The sequence below is a fragment of the Ochotona curzoniae genome, unplaced genomic scaffold (assembly GCF_017591425.1).
Source record: "Ochotona curzoniae isolate NIBS_2020 unplaced genomic scaffold, NIBS_Ocur_1.0 contig_66, whole genome shotgun sequence".
NCBI classification, from domain to species: Eukaryota; Metazoa; Chordata; class Mammalia; order Lagomorpha; family Ochotonidae; genus Ochotona; species Ochotona curzoniae.
The window spans coordinates 24242361-24260903 of record NW_024466512.1 but is presented as its reverse complement, the minus strand read 5'-3'; the positions used below and the strand labels follow the sequence as shown (position 1 = coordinate 24260903).

The following is an 18543-nucleotide window of genomic DNA, read 5'->3' as shown; positions in this document are numbered from 1 at the left end:
GAAGGGGAATGGAGGGAGGTTGAAAGCTTGGCTGCTTAACGACCTAACGCCCTCGCCATTTTCCCAGCTCCGCCCCCGCACGTGACCCGCGCGCAGAGGGCGCTGCCGGCTGTGGCGAGGACTACCACTCCCAGAAGGCCGCGCGGCGGACGGGGTGGAGCCGAGGCCTGGCGCGCGCCCCAGCGGCGGGAGCGGAAGAGGCACGGTTTGGCGGAGGCGACGGAAGCGCAGAGCGACGGCGCACCGGTAACGACTAGCCCTACGGCCCCGTTTCTCATTCCCTCGGTGTGTACCTCAGCCCGGAGCCCCTTGCCTCCTCTTTGCCCTTCACAGGCGGGGATGAGAACTTCCTTTTCTCCTGTGACCGGATTTTTTTTCCCCTTCACGTGACTCGCCGGGTCGGCCCCCGCCTGGGGCAGAGGTTACTAGGAAGCTTCCACCTTCTGACCCTCTGGACCTGGGTGGAGAGGGACCTTTGTGGGACCCTTTGGGACTCCTTTTGCCTTCACGGGGGCTGGGGGGTCATAGAACCGCTCTGCCCCCCCACCCCCGTCCACCTGCTGTCTGCTGAGCGGACGTCCCTTTCCGGGGTTTCAACAGGTGCTGGAGCGGGATCGTGGCGATCCCCTCAGGTTTTGGGGGGCGTGGGCCGCCGACGGCGATCCCCCCGAGACCCCAGGGCTGCTGGCGGTGGGTGGCTGGACCTCCAGCCAGCCCCGGCCGCCCGCGAGCCCCGGGCTATGGCTGGGACCCGGAGGTCGGAGGGTGGATGTACTTCCTGCTTTTCTTGGGCGGAAAACTCGGATTGTTTCAAAAGTTTTCCTTATGTATGTACAGCCACCTCGTGGAGTTGTGTCAGGGAGCGAGCACAGGAGCTGGACTCCGGAGTCCCGGCGTTAGTCTTGGCCTGCCCCTTGCTAATAGATACCCCACACATATTGATTTTCTTGCGAGGTTCCTGGTGAGCAGGTGGCCTTCGTGCCGTACCCTCTGTGATGTCAGTCTGAACTGTGTGGATTGTAAGCTCCGTTAGAACTGGGATTTCGTCCCCCATCCCCGCTCATCGTTTTTGTCCTTTGGTAACCCACCTAAAGCACCACGCAGGGACCAGAAATCACTTAACATTCCATGAGTATGATCCTAAGCTAATAGCTGCCCGTGCCAGCTCGTGTGTCATCCCGTGTTCAGATGCCACTCACCTGCTAAGAAGGCTGACCCTGCTGACAGGGCCCCACTCAACCAAGCAAGCCAGGCTGGTCAGCATCGTTATCCATGTATGGTTCTCACAGGATTCAGAATACAAATAATCAGTATTCTGGTCTGTTTTCTGACAAGCTTGCTATTCTAGACAGGTTGCTTACTGTCTTGCTTTTCCTCTCAGAGAATATGGATTTTGCAAGTCAACAGGGTTATAGAGGGAGGTGTAGCGGTTAGTATTTTTAGCCTATGTGTGCCCCGCAGTAATTGAAAAATACTTGAATGTGTCCCAGAAAAACAGGATGTCATTAATGTGTATTAATTCACAATTTGAAGCTGAGCAAATTTGAATCCAAATCCTGGTGCTGGGGCTTACTGATGTTTAACTTGGGACCAATTAGTTGATTTATCTGAGTTTATCTACTATCAGGTAAGATAGAGGAAATAGCATTTAGCTCACAAGGTATCTGTAGGGATTTTTAAATAAGATGTGATTGAAGGGCCTAGTAGTGCAGGCAAGCTTTTGTTATACTGTTAGATGATGACATTGAAAACTATGATATTTGCTTTTTAAAAAGTTTGTTATTTGAAGATTTGTTTGTTTCTGTTGGAAAGGCAGATTTACAGAGATGAAGGACAGAAAAAGATCTTCCATCTGCTACTAGTTCATTCCCCAAATTGACGCAAGGGCCAGAGCTGAGCCAATCAGAAGCCGGAGCATTCTCCAACTTTCCCACATGGCTGTAGGGTCCCAAGGACTTGGACCATCTTCCACTGCCTTCCCAAAGCACAGGAAGGAAGTTGGTTGGGAAGTGGAGCAGCTGGGACATGAGCCAATGCCTATATGGGATGCTGGCGCTGCAGGTGGAGGATTAGCTTGTTGAGTCACCATACTGCCTCCCTCATAATTTGTAAGTAAAATATTTTCCTGAGATTTCATTTATTTACTTGTAATGTGAAGGTGATGCCCCCCTTTTATAATTATTTACTTATTTGAAAGGCAGAGTTTACACATATGCAGAAAGATCTGTCCATTGGTTTACTACCCAAATGGCTATAATGTCTGGGGCTGTGTTGTGCTGAAGGGAGGAGTCTGGAGGTTTTTCTGGTCTCCCATGTAAGTGGAGGGACCCAAGACTTGGGCTGTCTTTCTGCCTTCCCAAGCCACGAGCAGGGAGCTGGCTGGGAAGTGGAGCAGCCGGGACTCGGTGGTGGCTTAACCAGCTGAGCTACACTGCAGGATCAGGACGGTTGTCTTTAATTCACAAGTCTTGTATTATAAGTGGAGGTTCTTAGTTTGCAGGGTTATTTCTAGCATCTGGATTTTATGTAAAAATTGTGTTAAGCTTTTTTTCCCCTCAACTTTTAGATAGTATTAAAATGGCGAGAGTTACTATTTTTTTTTTTAAGAGTTCAAATGTTTTATATCTAGTTCTTTCTCACCTTTCTGGTTTCATATTAAAAGGGAAGGAACAGAGAGAGAGAGAGAGAGAAAACTGCCGTTTCTCCACTTGCTGCTTCTTGCCCCAGTTGCCACAGTGTATGGGCCAGGCAGAATTCAGGAGCCAGGAGCTCTTGTCTAATGCTTTCTCAGGTGTTATTGGGGAGCTGGGTGAGCAGTGGAGCAGCTGAGGCTCATGCTGGCACTCGTGTGAGACTGGTACCAACATCAAGGCAGCTCAGCCACAAGGCTGGTCCCAAGCTTTGTTTTAAAAAATTTATTTTTATTGCGAAGTCAGATACACAGAGAGGAAGAGAGACAGAGAGGAAGATCCTCCGTCCAAGGATTCACTCCCCAAGCAGCCGCAACGGTTGGAGCTGAGACAATCCGAAGCCAGGAGCCAGGAACCTCCTCTGGATCTCCCACGCGGGTGCAGGGTCCCACTGCTTTGGGCCATCCTTGACTGCTTTTCCAGACCACAAGCAGGGAGCTGGATGGGAAGTGGGGCCGCTGGGATTAGAACTGGTTCCCATATGACATTCTGGTGTGTTGAAGGGAGGACTTTAGCTGCCAGGTTACAGCACTGCCCCCTTTTTAAAATGAGACTTTTTGATGTTAAAATTTCAACCTGTGGTTGATAAGCCTTAGGTACCTTGATGACCTTTGTTTTTTAAAGGTGATGATTTCTTTTTGATCTTTATTTTATTTACTTGAGTGGCAGAAAATGAAATCTGTGTACTGGTTCCCTCCCCAAATGCCTGCGACAGGTGGGGCTGTGGAACCACCTGGAACTCAATGCAGATTTGAGCTGTGGTTGGCAGGCACCCAGCTGCTCCCAGGGCATGCATTCGTGGGAAGCTGGAATGTGAGCTGAGCTCCCACTGGAGCCCATGTCATGTCTTCACTGTGTGCTTGCACCTCAAGGTGGATGTTCCATGAGACTGATGTGGTTGATGATGTAGGGGTGTGTGCATGTGCGAAGAGTCAGGGGTTCAGAGAAACCAGTGAGAAAGGGCTTGTAGAGCAAAGCAATGTTGACAAGGCAAAGACTTTGCATTAAAGATGGAGGTGTTTTTTGCGTCCTTTGAAGCCAGATTGGCTACACGCTATCTGCAGGTTCAGATGTTTAGGAAGCATTTCCTTTATTCTCTTTTACAATGTGGTGTCTCCTGATTATTGTTCTTTGCCTGTGTTATTCTTACCTTTAATTGTGAATTAACAAGGGAACTTTTTTTTTTTTTGCAACATGCATACAAAGCTTACAGACTGTGTGCTATAATGCAGTTTTTTTCTTTCATGTTTTAAATGCTTTTTTTTTCCTTTTTACTTAAAAGGAGTTTAGAAGGCAGATTCCATCTCGGTGGTAGCAGCAAAGTCTGTGTGGTGGGTGCTTAGTTAATCTGCTGACTGGTTGTGAATAGAAGCACTGAATTGATTTTCCTCTGTCACCGAGGCATGCTCTGCAGAGGCTGTGTGTGTCTGGTGGAAGTTATCCCACTTTGGAGTCAGGTATGCCAAGACTGGAATCCAGGCCCTGCAGGATTTTGGTTCATATAAGCATTTTGAATTTACTTTTTTTTTTAAAAACAAAATCTGTAAATCAGGAATAATAATATTGGATGTGCATGGCTGAAAACAGATTATTTGGATGAGGCACATACTAGTTAGACTTAGTAAAAGAGGTGCTGTTATTCCAGTTTAAAAATTTTTAATGTATTTTTTCTAATAGTTGTGGATATATTTAGTCTTCTAATGCAGGGGTGGGGACTGTCCAGGCTGTGTGAGGCCCACAGCATCATTTGGTTTGGCTCCACCAAAGCTGCTGCAGGTGGTACTTGAAATTCCATAAATCTAAAGCCAGTTAATTTTAAAGTTGGTAATTTTGTGTGGTCCACTAATGATGTTATAAACATCCAGATAGCCCTTGGCAGAGAAGAGTTTCCTCACCCTTGCTCTGATGTTCACACCATCACTGTATTTCTTTGTTAGCCGAGGTGAATGTTATTGACTGTGACTGTGGAACCCTGAAACACAGCAAAGCTAATTGGCCAACATGAAGTTTGATCCCTGACCCTGCCTTCATTAACTCCGTGAGTCAGATAGTCATCAAATCTCACCAGAATAAATGAAAACTTGGTATGTTTTTATTTAGTCTTCATACAGCTTGTTTGACATAAGTAAATCAAGTCATATAAATTTTTAATTACAAGTTTATATAAATATAAGGCTAGTCTTCAGATTGTGAATAAACTGGTGAGTTGGATGGTGTTTGACAACTGCCAACCTGAAGTAAAATGTACACATTTCTTTTAGTTACTGAATTATATTTGTCGTAGGCCTCCTGCTTTTAGGGAAAGTGAGAATAATGGAACTGGGCAGCTCATGCCTTGAAAGAGAACCCTGCTTCTACCATGCTTACCCACCAGAAAATGTGCTCTTAGCTATGGGGAAAATGTCTCCATTAATGAGCCTAGCAGGATGGTTGAAGTTTGGGTAACTCCTAAAATCTCACTGATTTAGAGAAATTCTAGTTATCAGAACATTAGAAGAAAAGTTACAGGGTGTTGCTTGCTTTTTGGGGGAGAATTTTCTCTTCAATTAAACAGACTAGTTGCTCTCAATCTATAGTGTCCATTTTCCACTGGTTCATGCTAGCCTTTTATGTAGCTATCCATTCATGTATATTCTTCAGTGTGGTTAATATCTGTTGTCATTGTGTATGTATGTGCTTTACTGACAGTTCTGGTTTGGGGCAAAGAGTGAAAACAGAGAACTTTTAGGAACAGCAAGTTCTGGTATTGTGAGATTTCCAAATTAAGGGAACTAACTTGGGATTGTGTGTGTGGATTTCTGGAATAGGCAGGTAGCTGACGATCCTTAGCATTTAGTTTGTGCAGTCAAAAAAGTATGCAAAAGATGTGTAGCACTCTTTAGTATTAGATGCAGCTCTTAGCGTCTTCATATGCGTAGTGTTCATATTGGCTTACGGTTAAGCTCTTTCAGGTTCTTTGCCATGCAGTGCCAGCAGTGTGTACAAACTACAGAAAGCACTTGAATTTGAATCCCAACCTCTCAGATATATACCAGTAGTCTTTATTTTCTTATCTATAAAGTAGGGAACTAATACAAACCTTTCTTATTGTGTTGCAGCCAGCAAGCCACCACCTGTAATGCTGGTAATCCCATAGGAGCACTGGTTCAAATCCTGACTACCTCCAGTGCAGCTCCTTGCTAAGAGAATGGCTAAAGTGATAGGGCCCCCTGTCTGTCATGTGGGAGTCACAGAAGGGAGTTTGTGGCTCCTGGCTTCAGCCTGTCTTGTCCCTGACCTTTGTGGCCGTTTGGGGAGTGAACCAGCAGATGAAAGATCAACTCTGCTCTTCTGCGTCCCCATTGCCTCTCTCTGAAACTGCCTCTTCAACAAACAAATGTTTTAAAAATGTTAAAAACAGTAACAGTTTTGAAAAATGGGATGGGATGGAGGAGAGACACAAACAGAATTGAGGAAGGACACAGAGACATACATAGTAGGCAGAGAGTTGATTAGAGAGAAGTCAGGAATACTGGGGGCCTGTCACACAGGCAGACACACAAACAGAGCGACTGAGATGTGGAGCAAGGGCCGACCGAGGTGGGTGGACTCTGAAATGGGTTAAAGACCCATTAAAGATGCAGGGAGAGAGACAAAGAATGCACGAGGAAACAACCGGGAGGGCATGACCAAGACACGGACGGCTCATTGAGTTAGTTAGTATTTGAGGAGAAATTGTAAATATTTATAGTTAGGATAGGGAAGAAGAACATATAATAGGATCTCAAGGAACATACGTAAAGCATTTTTCATTGCATGAACATTTCCCCTTGAGTTTAGTTTGCATACTTAAGATGCATATAACCAGCCCAGCTTAATGTGTTGCAGACCTGTTAATGATTTGACTCTTTGCAATTAAACACATTAAAAAAAAAAGTTTTAATTTCCTTTGTAAGGTGTATTTTTTTGAAAGCGTTGGACAGAGGGGAGAGAGACACACAAGACAGAGCTATTGGACACACTTCCATCCTTGGATTCACTTGGAATGGCTGCAGTGCCCAGAACTGGGCTCCAGCCGGGTCTCTATGTGGGTCGCAAGGACCCAAGTGCTTGGGCCATCTCTGCTGTGTCTCCAGGCTCATGAATGAGGAGCTGGATTGCAAGTGGAGTGGCTTGGACTTGGAACCAGCATCCACATGGAACGCTGGTATTAATTGCAGGCAGTAGCTTAAATGCTGGGGCACAACACTGTCCCTCTTTTTTTAAAATAGTTTTTAAAAATGAAAATATACACTGTAAAATATTTGTAAAATACAGAAAAATTTAAAGGATAACAACTGACAGAATAGCAAGACGTATAAGTAACCTGGGGGGTGGACGTTTGGGCCAGTGGTGGAGACGTCAGTTGGGACTCCTGTACTCCATGTGCTGGCTCGGCTCCAGCTTTCTACTGGTGCTTACCCAGGGAGGCAGCAGTGTCGGCTCAGGTAGTTGGGTGGTTTCCATGTGGGAAACCTGGATGGGGTTACCAGCTCCTGGCTTTGGCTCCGGGCCCAGGCTCGGGTGTTGATGGGCAGATGGGGAGGAAACTTCGTGAAGGGGAAGCTCTGTCTCTCATACAAAATAAACATAACCTGGCCTACATTTTTTATGAGTTTTTTTTCTTTTTGCCTTTTTTCCTAGATGTCTATTAAATCTCTTTTGCTTTCCTAAAGGAATAAAAAAATCTGTAAGTCCATTTGTAGTAAACTTTATATCCCTATTCTGACACTTAGGTACTTTCATAAACTATTTGTGTACCTATTTTTCTCCTCCCTTCAAAATTATAAACTTAATAACCATAGACTACATGTTATTCATCTTTGTGTCTTAGGCATATAGCCAAGTGTCATATATAATAGGTACTCAGAAGATAATTGAGATGAATTACTAAGCCCCGTTGTAGAGGCTGTCTTGTTTAGAGATGTCTGCCCAGTTGTGCATTGGTGGATTGCAGCTTCTCTCAAGTTGAAGGAAGCTCAACTTTTTAGGATGTGTGTGTGTTTAAGTTTTATTTTATTTTTATTGGAAAGGCAGCATTACAGAGAGAAGGGGAGATCTTTCATCCTCTGGTGCACTTTGCAAATGGCTGCAGTGGCCAGAATTGGGCCACTGTGAGCAGGGGAACCAGGAGTTTATTCAGGTTCTCCCACTTAGGTATAGGGGCCCAGGCACTTGGGCATCTTCTGCTGCTTTCCCAGGCACAGCAGCAAGGATCAGGAGTGGAGCAGGTGAAACAGAAACCGATGCGCATGCTGGATGCCAGCACTGCAGGTGGAGTCTTAGCCTGATAACCTTGTGTGTATGTTTGCTCTGAAGCTAATAAACTAGCAAACTGTACTTTTTCTGATTAGCTCTTATTGTTTAACAAGCTACTCTAAAACTTAACGGTGTAAAACAACCATTTTGTTATTGGTAATGGATTCTTTTGGAATTCAGACAAAGCAGTTTGGTGATAACTTTCCAGAGCCTTACCTGGAAAGGTCAAAAAATCAGAGCTGGCACTATGGCTTAGTGGATAAAGCCACCACCTGTACTACCAACATTCTGTATGGGAGCTGGTTCTTGTCCCAGCTTTAAACTTCCTGTCCAGCTCCCTGTTAAGTACCCGGGTAAGGAGCTGAGAATGGCTAAGTACTTGGTCCCTAGCATGTATATAGACCTGAAAGAAATTTCTACCTCCTATCTTTGGCCTGATCCAGTTGTGGCTGCTGTGGCCATATGGGAAGTAACCCAGTGGATGGAAAATCTTTGCTTCCCTGGCTCTGTTTTCTGTAAATTTGCCTTTGAAATAAATAAATAAAATCTTAAAAAAAAAAAAAGTAACAGCTGGGCACTAGAACCTGAAGTCTTCTTCACTCACATGTCTGGTTGATGTTTAGCTCTTAACCCAGAATACCTCCATAGGATCTTTCCACGTGACATAGTGGCGAAACTAGGCATGAGCGTGCAGAGAGAGCTAGGTGGAAGCTGAGTTGCCTTTTATAATTGAGTCTTGTAAGTTATCAGTGTCTCAGGTTTACCAGGTGTAAGGAGAGCGATGGTTCCATGGACTCATTTGTTATAGGAGGACTGTCAGTCACGGTTGGGAAAACCATGGGTCGCAGAAGACACTTGCCATCGTTGGTAGCCTGTCTCAAGTACTTACTGAAATGGAAGGTAGTAAGCTAAAGCAAATGAGGTTTTATTTTTTTTTTTAAAGTGTCATTTTTAAAATGTCAGTGAGTAAGTGTCCTGTTCAGTGTTGGGACTCTCGCTACTGCTGACAGTGTTTTATTAGCTGTGAGAAGTTGTAATCTAAAATTGTGGTCTTGACTTTTAGGCCCTGAAAAATAATTATTTATTTTGTTATTTATTTTTTAGTTTAGTTTGCAAGTTGGTCAATTTCTTTTCTAGGACCTTGTTCCACCTAGTTTTTAAAAGAATAGTAAATGATATATGCTTGCTGTAGAAAACTTGGAAAATCAGAAAAGAAGCAAAATCTATTCATGATCTCACCTCCCAGATGTAACTCATTTTAGGTCTGTAATTCTTAATGCAGGCTCTTCCATTCACACGAGTCTGAAGCTTGAACGTTGTTTGTCAATTTTTGGCAAACTCAGTTGACAGCATCCAATCTGATCCAGTCTGTAAAGCTGTTAATCTGAGTCTTTATCCTTTTAAGTGTAACAATTCATATCTCCTTCGTAGAAATATTAATGTATTTTAATTGTAAAGTGTTGCCTGAGACCATGGTTGGATTTTATCCAAATGCATGACAATACTCTGGTTGAGTTATACAATGAAACAGCGTTTGAGAAAGCTTGTTTTGGCAGCTTTGTATGAGAACTTCAAGAGGAAATGGTTAGAGAATATTTCAGTGGTACAGTGGGAGAGTGTAGGCTATTTTTCAGCACTGCTATAGAGTAATGTTAAAAAAAATGTGGAAATAGAGAATGTAGTGCCTGCCACAGAGGAAGAACATTAAGGTCTGGGGTTAAAAGTGTTGGGAGAGTCAAAATACCTCAAAATTGTGAACGACCAATTGTATTGTTTTGTTGATGGTAACATTGGGGGAAAGATCTCAGATCGCTCTAGGAGAAAGAGTTGAATTCAGTTTATCATATGTTAAATTTTAAGTGTTAGATAACTTAAGTTGTAATTTTTAGAAGAATGTGGTACCATAACAGTGTATTAAGCTAAAATTAATGCTGTGACTTAAAAAAATTGTTTTTGAGGTCATATATTCTAGCAACTCAATATTCTTTGGGATGTTTTTAGGAATTACTTTGGACTTACTAGAGCCATACAAGAAAAATAGTGTTTTTCTTTGGTGATCATTCCCTGTTTCCAAAAGAGTATTGCTTGATCACCCATTATATTGAGCATATTTGTTTCTAAAGGATAATTTTTAATTTCTAGAAACTAATCTGCAAAGGCATAAATTTTATTTTTATAAAAAATACTGAGATTTAAAAACAGTTAAAAATATGAACAGGTCTTAAGCTGAGATAGTGTTCCTGGAACAAGCCCCTCGTGTGTGCTGGTTAAGAGTGGGTCTGGGGAGCATGGAATGATCTCTTTGCTGCATTCTTTTTGTATTTTCAGCAAGTTCTTTAATCTGTGTGAGACTTTGTTTCCCCATTTGTGAAATGGGGTGTGATAATACTTGGCACCTCAGACTTAATAGGAGGCTTAGCTCTTGGGCTTGGGACCTCCGGCCAGCTTTAAGATGTGAGTGAACACCAGCTATTTGTTGTTTTTTATTTTGTTTTGTACAAGTGACTATTGCTGTTATCACTGACACTTTATCGGTTTTATTAAAAAAATCAATTATGTTCTTGATGGTTATGTCTCAGAATATGATAGGCTGTAGCAGATAAAATTGGAAGCTAAAAAGATGAGGCATAGAAATGCAGTTTTTAATTTTTTCTAAAGATTGATTTATTTTTATTAGAAAGGCAGATATACAGAGAGGAAGATCTGCCGTCCGAGAGAGGAGGAGAGACAGAGAGGAAGATCTTCCATTCGATGGTTCATTCCCCAAGTGACCGCAATGGCTGGTGCTGAGCCAATCCAAAGCCAGGAGCCCAGAGCTCTTCCGCATCTCCCACACAGGTGCAGGGTCCCAAAGCTTTCATCCTTGACTGCTTTCCCAGGCCACAAGCAGGAAGCTGGATGGAAAGTGGGACTGCTGGGATTAGAACTGGCGCCCATATGGGATCCTGGCGTGTGTAAGGCGAGGACCTTAACCACTGTGCTATCGCGCCGGCCCCCAGAAGTACAGTTTTTTAAAAATGTTTGACCTAGAGGTCAGTGGAAGTACAGAAAGGACTAAGGCTGGGATTTGGTGACTGCTCATAGTAATGGAATTGGAGGTAGAAAAGGAACTGGCAAAGAAGATATTGTTTCTATGAGTAAATTGGCAGTGAATTTTAATATAGGGATTTTATTAGAAGCAGATTTGTTGCATTCATGTAGCAGGGACTTAAACATGATAGGACATTTATTTTTCTTGATGCTGGGACTTCTAAAAGTAATAGTTTAGGAGTGTAGTTGCTTGTGTAATGTCATGTTGCTGCACTGCTCCATGTGGATTCTGTTCCTTTTCAGAGTCCCTTTGGTGTCTAAGGTAGCTGCTACTGCTCCAGTCTTTTCATCTACATTTCAGCCAAAAAAAGGAGGAAGGAAAGATGCTGCTTTCAAAAAGATACTCACTGGAAGTGATGTGTGCCGCGTTGGCTCATAGCCATTGGTGAATTTTAATTACATAGCCACGCCTTGGTCCTGAAGAGACTAGGAAACATAGGCTTTATTTTGAACCGTCAGTCCCTGGGAGTGAAGGCAGGAATAGTCGGGATAATCCGTATGTAGCTAGATGAATACAGGGTAGATAACGGTTACCTGCTCTTAAGAATGCTTATTTAATTATTGGTAATCCTTGATAGAGTTTCTGTAATTGTGAAACTATGAGCATAAATCTACTTTTATTAAATTATATCAACAGTGCTTCATTTTTAAGGTATAATCCTTTTTTGAATCCTTGTTTAATTAGGATTATCAGTCTCCCATAAAGAAAGAAATATGTATATGTACGTATATACATGTGAGTGTGCGTATATATATTTCTTTTTTTAACATTAATGTTAGCCTGAATTACTTAATGTGGCAACAGTGTGCAGTAAAATTGCTGGAAAATAAGCCTTTGCTGTCCCTCTTTTATTATTTAATGCCTGCAATTTTACCCAGTCTTCTATCTGCTCTCCAGTTTGGTTATTTTGGGGCCAATGTTTTTAATCCGTCTCTGTCCTTTTATATTGCTTCTCTCTCAGTGCTGTTAATCGTATTTCCCAAAATAGATAAATGAGCAAATTTAATTAAATGTGTTATTTGCACTGTCTCCTGATCATTAATGAATTTGTAAGTAAGGCCAAACCTACAATCTTCCTAGTAATACAATTACTGAATTCTCTCTATCCACTTAGCTGATGATTATTTGCTTTTTAAGTTTTTTTTTAAATTTTAAACATTCCATACTTTGTGTATTTGTGTTCTTGCACTGTTAGAAGCATGAATGTTTTCCAACGAAAAGGAGAGAACTTTGTCCCAGATGTTTTTTCCACCCTGTGGTCTCATTTGGTAAGTCCAACAGGAATTTTCTTACATGATAGGCTACTTCATGATCGTCATTTAATATGTGACAGGTGAAGTAACAGAATGCGGTGCTCACGTACTTCACCTTTCAGGTGGTTCTGTAGAGGGCGCTACTGTAGAAAAGGAAGGATGTGAGGCCTTTGTGAGCTGTCCCTTTATTTATTTGTTTTTAAATATTTATTTATTTTTATTGGAAAGCCAGATATACAGAGAGGAGGAGAGACGGAGAGGAAGATCTTCTGTCCAGTGATTCACTCCCCAAGTGAGCGCATGCAAGTCATTAGAACCATGCAAGTCATTCCTCTGCATTGTAAGGGAACTAGACAAAACATAAGGCTGAAAGTAAGAATTGTTTTAATTCCACTGCTCAGAACTGACCACTATTAACAGTTTCACGTATAGTTTCAGTTGTCAAATCATGAAGTCAGTATTGATTTAGTATTATAATCCGACTTGTTCTGATCTCACCCATTGTTCCAGTGTGTCATGAGAAGTGTTCAGTCGCGGTGTTTCCTGTGATCTGGAGCAGTGCTTCAGCCTTTGTGTTTTCATGATATTGATAGTTCTGAAGATGCAGGCTACTTTGTAGACCACCTTCAGTTTTGGTTTATATTGTATTTTATGCTAAGTGAATTCAGGTCACACACTGTGGCCAGAGTTCTGCAGAAACAATATGCTTTTACGGTATTACATTGAAAGCATAAAATGTTGAAATAGTGGTAATGTGTTTTTAAATCACTTCATTAAGGTAGTGTCTTTCAGGCTTTTATTAATGTTTTTTCTTTTGTAATTATTTTTTTGTGGCAAAATCTAGCAATTTTTGTTTCAACTAATTTGAAGTATACAGTTCAGTGGCATTACATACCCTTTAATTCATATTTTGTTTATAAAAATGTCTTGTGAAAAGAAACCTTACAGACTGTAAATATCCATATTTTAAACTTTCACTCACTAATTTTATTATTTTCGATTATTTTCAGAGTTAGAGCATCCATGTATTGGTTCACTTCCCGGAGGGCTGTAATAGCTGGGGTTGGGACAGGCCAGTCAGGAGCCTGGAGCTTCAGTTGTGTTTCCCATGGGTGGCAGGGGTCCATTGCTTTGCCAGGCACATTAGCAGGGTGCTGGAGTGGAAGTGAAGCAGAGGAACTTGAACTGGTGCTTGATTGAGCTGTTGGTGTAACCCACTGTGCCACAACACTGACTGCCACTGATAGTGGTTTCACTATCTGTTGGTGACCACTACCAGATGAATTTGTAATTCAGTCATTCCATCTACATAATTTTGATGCTGTTCCGAATTTGCTTAGTGGGAGCCTCCTCAAATCAATGTATGAAGCAGTTGATATCTTTTTGATATGCCTCTGTTATTCTTGGAGCCCTTCCAAGTTTTTTGTTTTTTTTTTTTTTTAAACCAGAAAAGGGTTCATCTTTACTTCCCAAGCCTCAGGATGAGTGACTTCTTCAAGGAGGCCTGGTTCCTTTTAGTAGAGAGTAGCCTTGAAAGGTAAAATCTGGACTCTGCATGTCCGAGCTGGCAGTGAGTACCTTGCTTCCAGGCCTCAGCAGACATGGAGGAAGAGAGCCATGTGATGTGAGTGTGTAGGAATGCACATGGGTGTGTGCTCACTCAGCACTTGATGTTCAAAGCAGTGTGTTTGTACTGGTAGCTCCAGTTCTGATCCAACACTGCAGATTTTATTTCTGCACTCCATAGTGTTTTATAACAGTGGTAAAACTGGCCCCATTATTCATGTTTTTTTATTGATTCAATCCTGGAATATCAGCAGATACTCAGTAAATTGCTAACTCATACTACCATTTAAAAGACACATAGTAAATAGAGTTGCATGTGTTTGTAGTTTTTTCCTTAGGCCAGAGGATGTGAACCTGTTTTCTGCCAAGTGCCATTTGGATATTTATAACATGATTTGTGGGCCATACAAAATTGTCCACTTAAAAATTAGACTGCAATAGATTTATTGAATTTTGAGTACCACCTGCAGTTCCTTGGCATGTCCAGGGCAAATGATTTCATGGACCTTTTAAGACTTGTGGGCCAGACATGCCCCACTCCTGCTAGCCTAAATGCAGGTGGTCTAAACCTCAGCTATACAATGGAGTGTCTGTTAACCATGTGAATTGATTTCTGATTGTTTATTTTTATTTACAGTTACGTAGGTATAGGTATTTCTTCATTCTCCCCTCTTCCCCTTCCTATTTTTATCTCCCCCCATTGTCCCTGTGTTAATGATAGTAGTATGTTAGGACAAGTTACAAGTGTATCTTTCTGATAAATGTATCATGACATGGTAAGTACAGGCAAAGGTAGAAAAGTATTATAAGCTGAAAATATATTTACATTATGGATTGAGATATACTTTAAGTGGAAAATGTACGTCTTCAAATGTTGAATTTGAAGACTTATTATAATAGCCTGAGAGGCTGGCACAGTGCTGTAATAAAGTTAAATTTCGTACAGTGCTGTCATCCCACATGGGTGACTGTCCGAGACACAGCTATTCCTATTCCAATCTGGCTCCCTGCTAATGTGCCGGAAAAGAAATAGAAGATGGCCCAGGGGCTTATTCCCCTGCTGCCCTTGTGGGAGTCCTGGATAAAGTTCTTGGCTCCTGGCTTTGACCTGGCCCAACTCTGGGGCCATCTTACGAGTGAGCCAGGAGATGGAAAAATCTGTGTCTGAGTGTGTGTGTGTGTGTGTGTGTGTGTGTGTGTGTGTGAATGTAACTCTGACTTATAAATATTTTTTAAAGTGGGAAAAAAAAAAAAAGGAATCCAGACCCATGGTTGATATAACTAGAAGCATGCTAAAATGACCTAAATCTCAGAACAAACCAAAGCTTTAATCTTGGTTATTTGAAATCTCCTTGTACCTGTCTTATTAGTATTTTTTTTTTTAAGAAGAAGAAGATCATTTACAATTGGCTATAAAGAATGACATTGTGTCTGAGAAAATGTCGTATTAATGCACTGTGTTGTCCCACAAGAGTACTTCTCTGGTCCCCAAAGGTGGTGCTGCCAATCCGTGACAGCCTGTGAATTGTAGAACAGCAGAGGAGGGTGGTTGTGTCTGAGAGGCAGTGAGGAGGGGGTGACGTGCTAGAACAGAACACTGCTTAGATTCTGGTGGGCAGTTTGAATGGAAATGAGCTTTGCTGATTATGTTTGTGATTCTGTAGGATGAGGGCTTGGTGCGGTAGCCTAGTGACTAAAGTCCTTGCCTTGCACGCCCCAGGCTGCCATGTGAGTGCCAGTTAATATCTGCAGCCCTGCTTCCCACAGTTCCCTGCCTGTGGCCTGAGAAAGCAGTCAAGTACGGCCTAAAGATTTCGGACCCTGCACTTGCATGGGAGATCCAGAAGAAGCTCCTGGCTCCTGGCTTCGGATCAGCTCTGCTCTGACCGTTGCAGGCACTTGGGGAGTAAACAAGTGGATGTTAGATCTTCTCATCTCTCTTTCTAACCAGATACATTTAACTTTCACACTTGCTAGCATAGGGAGGAGGAGATACATAACTAGCTTTATCTCTAGCATACAACTATACCTCATTTACCTCTGCTCCGTTTGGTTACCATTGCATTTTGATACCTTTAAAATTAACCTGTAATATGCTTCACAATTTTTAGAAGGCTTATGTTTTAGTCTACCATAATACTTTAGCACGGGGATTTTAAAATCCTAGCCAACACTTGTTTGACAAGGCTGTGATCACGTTTTAGGTTTTTTGCTGGTTTACTATTAGGATTGTATCAATTGAGGTTACCTGTAAGTCAGTAGGGCCACTGCTTTGAAAATTTATTCAGTGATCTGTTCACCTTAGTCTGTAAAACCTAAAAAAAAAAGGGAAGAAATCTAACAGTGCGTATCATTGTTGAAATACACCCCAAAAGCTTCCTCGTTTGAACTCCTATGTTGTCAGTTGTAGAATGTCCATATAACTTGGGATAGACTCAGGAGAGGAGCTAGCTTGGAGAGTCTTCATAAACCCAAACCGACCTCCAGATGTATAGTAAAGGCAAAAGACGTTTTAGGAGAGCTTTTTTAAAAAAAAACACACAGACCTTCTCTCCTTGTCCTCACCACCTGCTATATACAGAGAGGGAAGCAGCCCTTTCTCTCCACCTTCCTATTATATATTGCTGTTGTTCAGTCAAATATGAAAGCTTTTATCTAATTACCTTTTGAGGTAGTGAATAATAGGTACTGACATTAAACTTGGGACAGTTAAGTTGGTGAACCATGATGTTACCATGTCATTGGAGTGTGAAAGAGACTAAGCTGCAGCCTGTTTGCCAGCTATAAAGTGTGAAATAGTAGGTGCTGATGCATGGCAACTGTAGCCAATGAAGTGTAAAATAAGTTTGGGGCATGAATTGTGTTATGTTGCACAGAAAACCTTCTCATGCTATAGTTCATGTGCTTTGGGAACCCCAAAATTCTGTTGAAATTATTTCCACTATCTTTCATGGTCTTGATACTCAGATATGTCAGGTAGTGTTTCTTTCATTGTATAAGCTGTATTTGTCCAACTGCATGCAGAAGAACAAAGGCTATGAATATCCGAAGCAGAGTAATTGCAAAATGCTGTCACTGTTGTCTTTAAAGAATACACGTGAAAATGTCGTCTGCACTTGGCATCTGATGTGTAGGTTTCTTCTGTGTTGGGTTCAGATTTGAAAGTGACCTCTAACTCTGATGTGAAACTTCCTCCAGCCCGTGAACTGTCTTTTCAGTCTTTGCTGGTCATTGTTCCCACGTTTTCAAGTGCCTGGGGGCTGATGGGAAGACAGAGGGAGATTACTCTTGTGGGGAACAGCAGAGAGGAGCTCCTCTCCTGACACCTGGTGAGGTTCTTTGCCATATGGCTTTGAGGGTGAGACAAGGTGAATGAGGAAGTTTCAGAGACGACGGTGAATTATTATTGTCAGCACTTTTAAGTATGGAAGGTTATTGGATGTAGTCATGCCATGAAACATTAAAGTTCCTTTGTTATACTGCGGCAGTCTGTGGACTCTGGTTACTGTGCATTTACAAATTGCAAATATTTAGGAAGTTAATACATTATTGTAGGGTGATACTGCTGTGTGTCGTGCAGGCTGGTAGTTAAGTGCAGGGACTCGGAAATTCTAACCAATACTGAAGAGCTGTGTGATCTTGAGTTATTCAAGATTTCTCTTCTATGAAACTGAGCAAGTAATAGCTACTTCAGAGTGTGATAATTGGAATCCAAATGAGATATAATGTGGGCTCAGCAGTTAGCACAATCCCTGTGATAAGTGCTCTTCTTCTTCTTTTTTTTTAATGTATATATTTATATATTTGAAAGGCCAGGTTATGGGAAAACAAGGAGAGACAAAACGAGATGGCGATACCTCCCATCTGCTGATTTCCTCACCTCATAGCCTCAGTGGCCCAGCCTGGGGTCAGGCGGAAGCCTGGAGCCCAGGTCTGTGTCCAGGTCTTCCGCATGGACATAAGGGCCTAAAGGGCCCAAATACTCGCGGTACCCTCCACGTAAGCATGCTTTAAATGGAGCTTTCTTCTTTCCCCTTGTCTATTACTGCTGTTCTACCACTACCTCACTTTTGCTTATGGTGTCTAAACCTTAATGAAGTAGAAAACATACTTAGACATGGTTCACAGTAGCAGCTTTTGGAAAAAATGTCATTGTTTTATTCTTAAGCACGACTTGATCATTTTAAAAGAATAGAAACTGTAAAAAGACTTTTAAAATCAAGTGTAAGGAGCTTTGTTCTGCCTCTACGTAGCTTTTCAGATTAATGTAAAACATCGATGTAACGGGGCCTGGCACAGTAGCCTGGTGGCTAAGTCCTCGCCTTGCACGTGCCTTGCACGTCCCATATGGGCACCGGTCATATCCCGGCAGCACCACTTCCCATCCAGCTCCCTGCTTGTGGCCTGGGAAAGCAGTTGAGGATGGCCCAAAACCTTGGGTCCCTGCACCCACATGGAAGATTCAGAAGAGGCTACAGACTCCTGGCTTCAGATTGGCTCAGCTCCAGCCGTTGCAGCCACTTGGGGAGTGAATCATTGGACAGAAGAACTTCCTGTCTGTCTCTCCTCCTCTCTGTATATCTGACTTTCCAATAAATAAATAGAATAAATTGATGTAAAGAACAGGTATTATGGTACAGCAAGTTTTTTTTTAAGATTTAATCAT

The 18543-nt window shown here is 42.2% G+C and overlaps 1 protein-coding gene across 2 annotated transcripts in view; it reads left to right on the top strand.

Annotated features, from left to right (window-relative positions):
- The first annotated feature begins 203 nt into the window (after positions 1–203).
- R3HCC1L (R3H domain and coiled-coil containing 1 like) overlaps positions 204–18543 on the top strand; it is a 57637-nt gene continuing 39297 nt past the window's right edge. Inside the window, exon 1 of one of the 2 annotated variants that reach the window (XM_040992346.1) lies at positions 204–285. The gene's annotated coding sequence lies outside the window, so the exon portion shown is untranslated. Of the gene's footprint in view, positions 286–11820; positions 12327–18543 lie in introns of those variants that run through there. The other variant, XM_040992347.1, reaches the window with a different exon arrangement.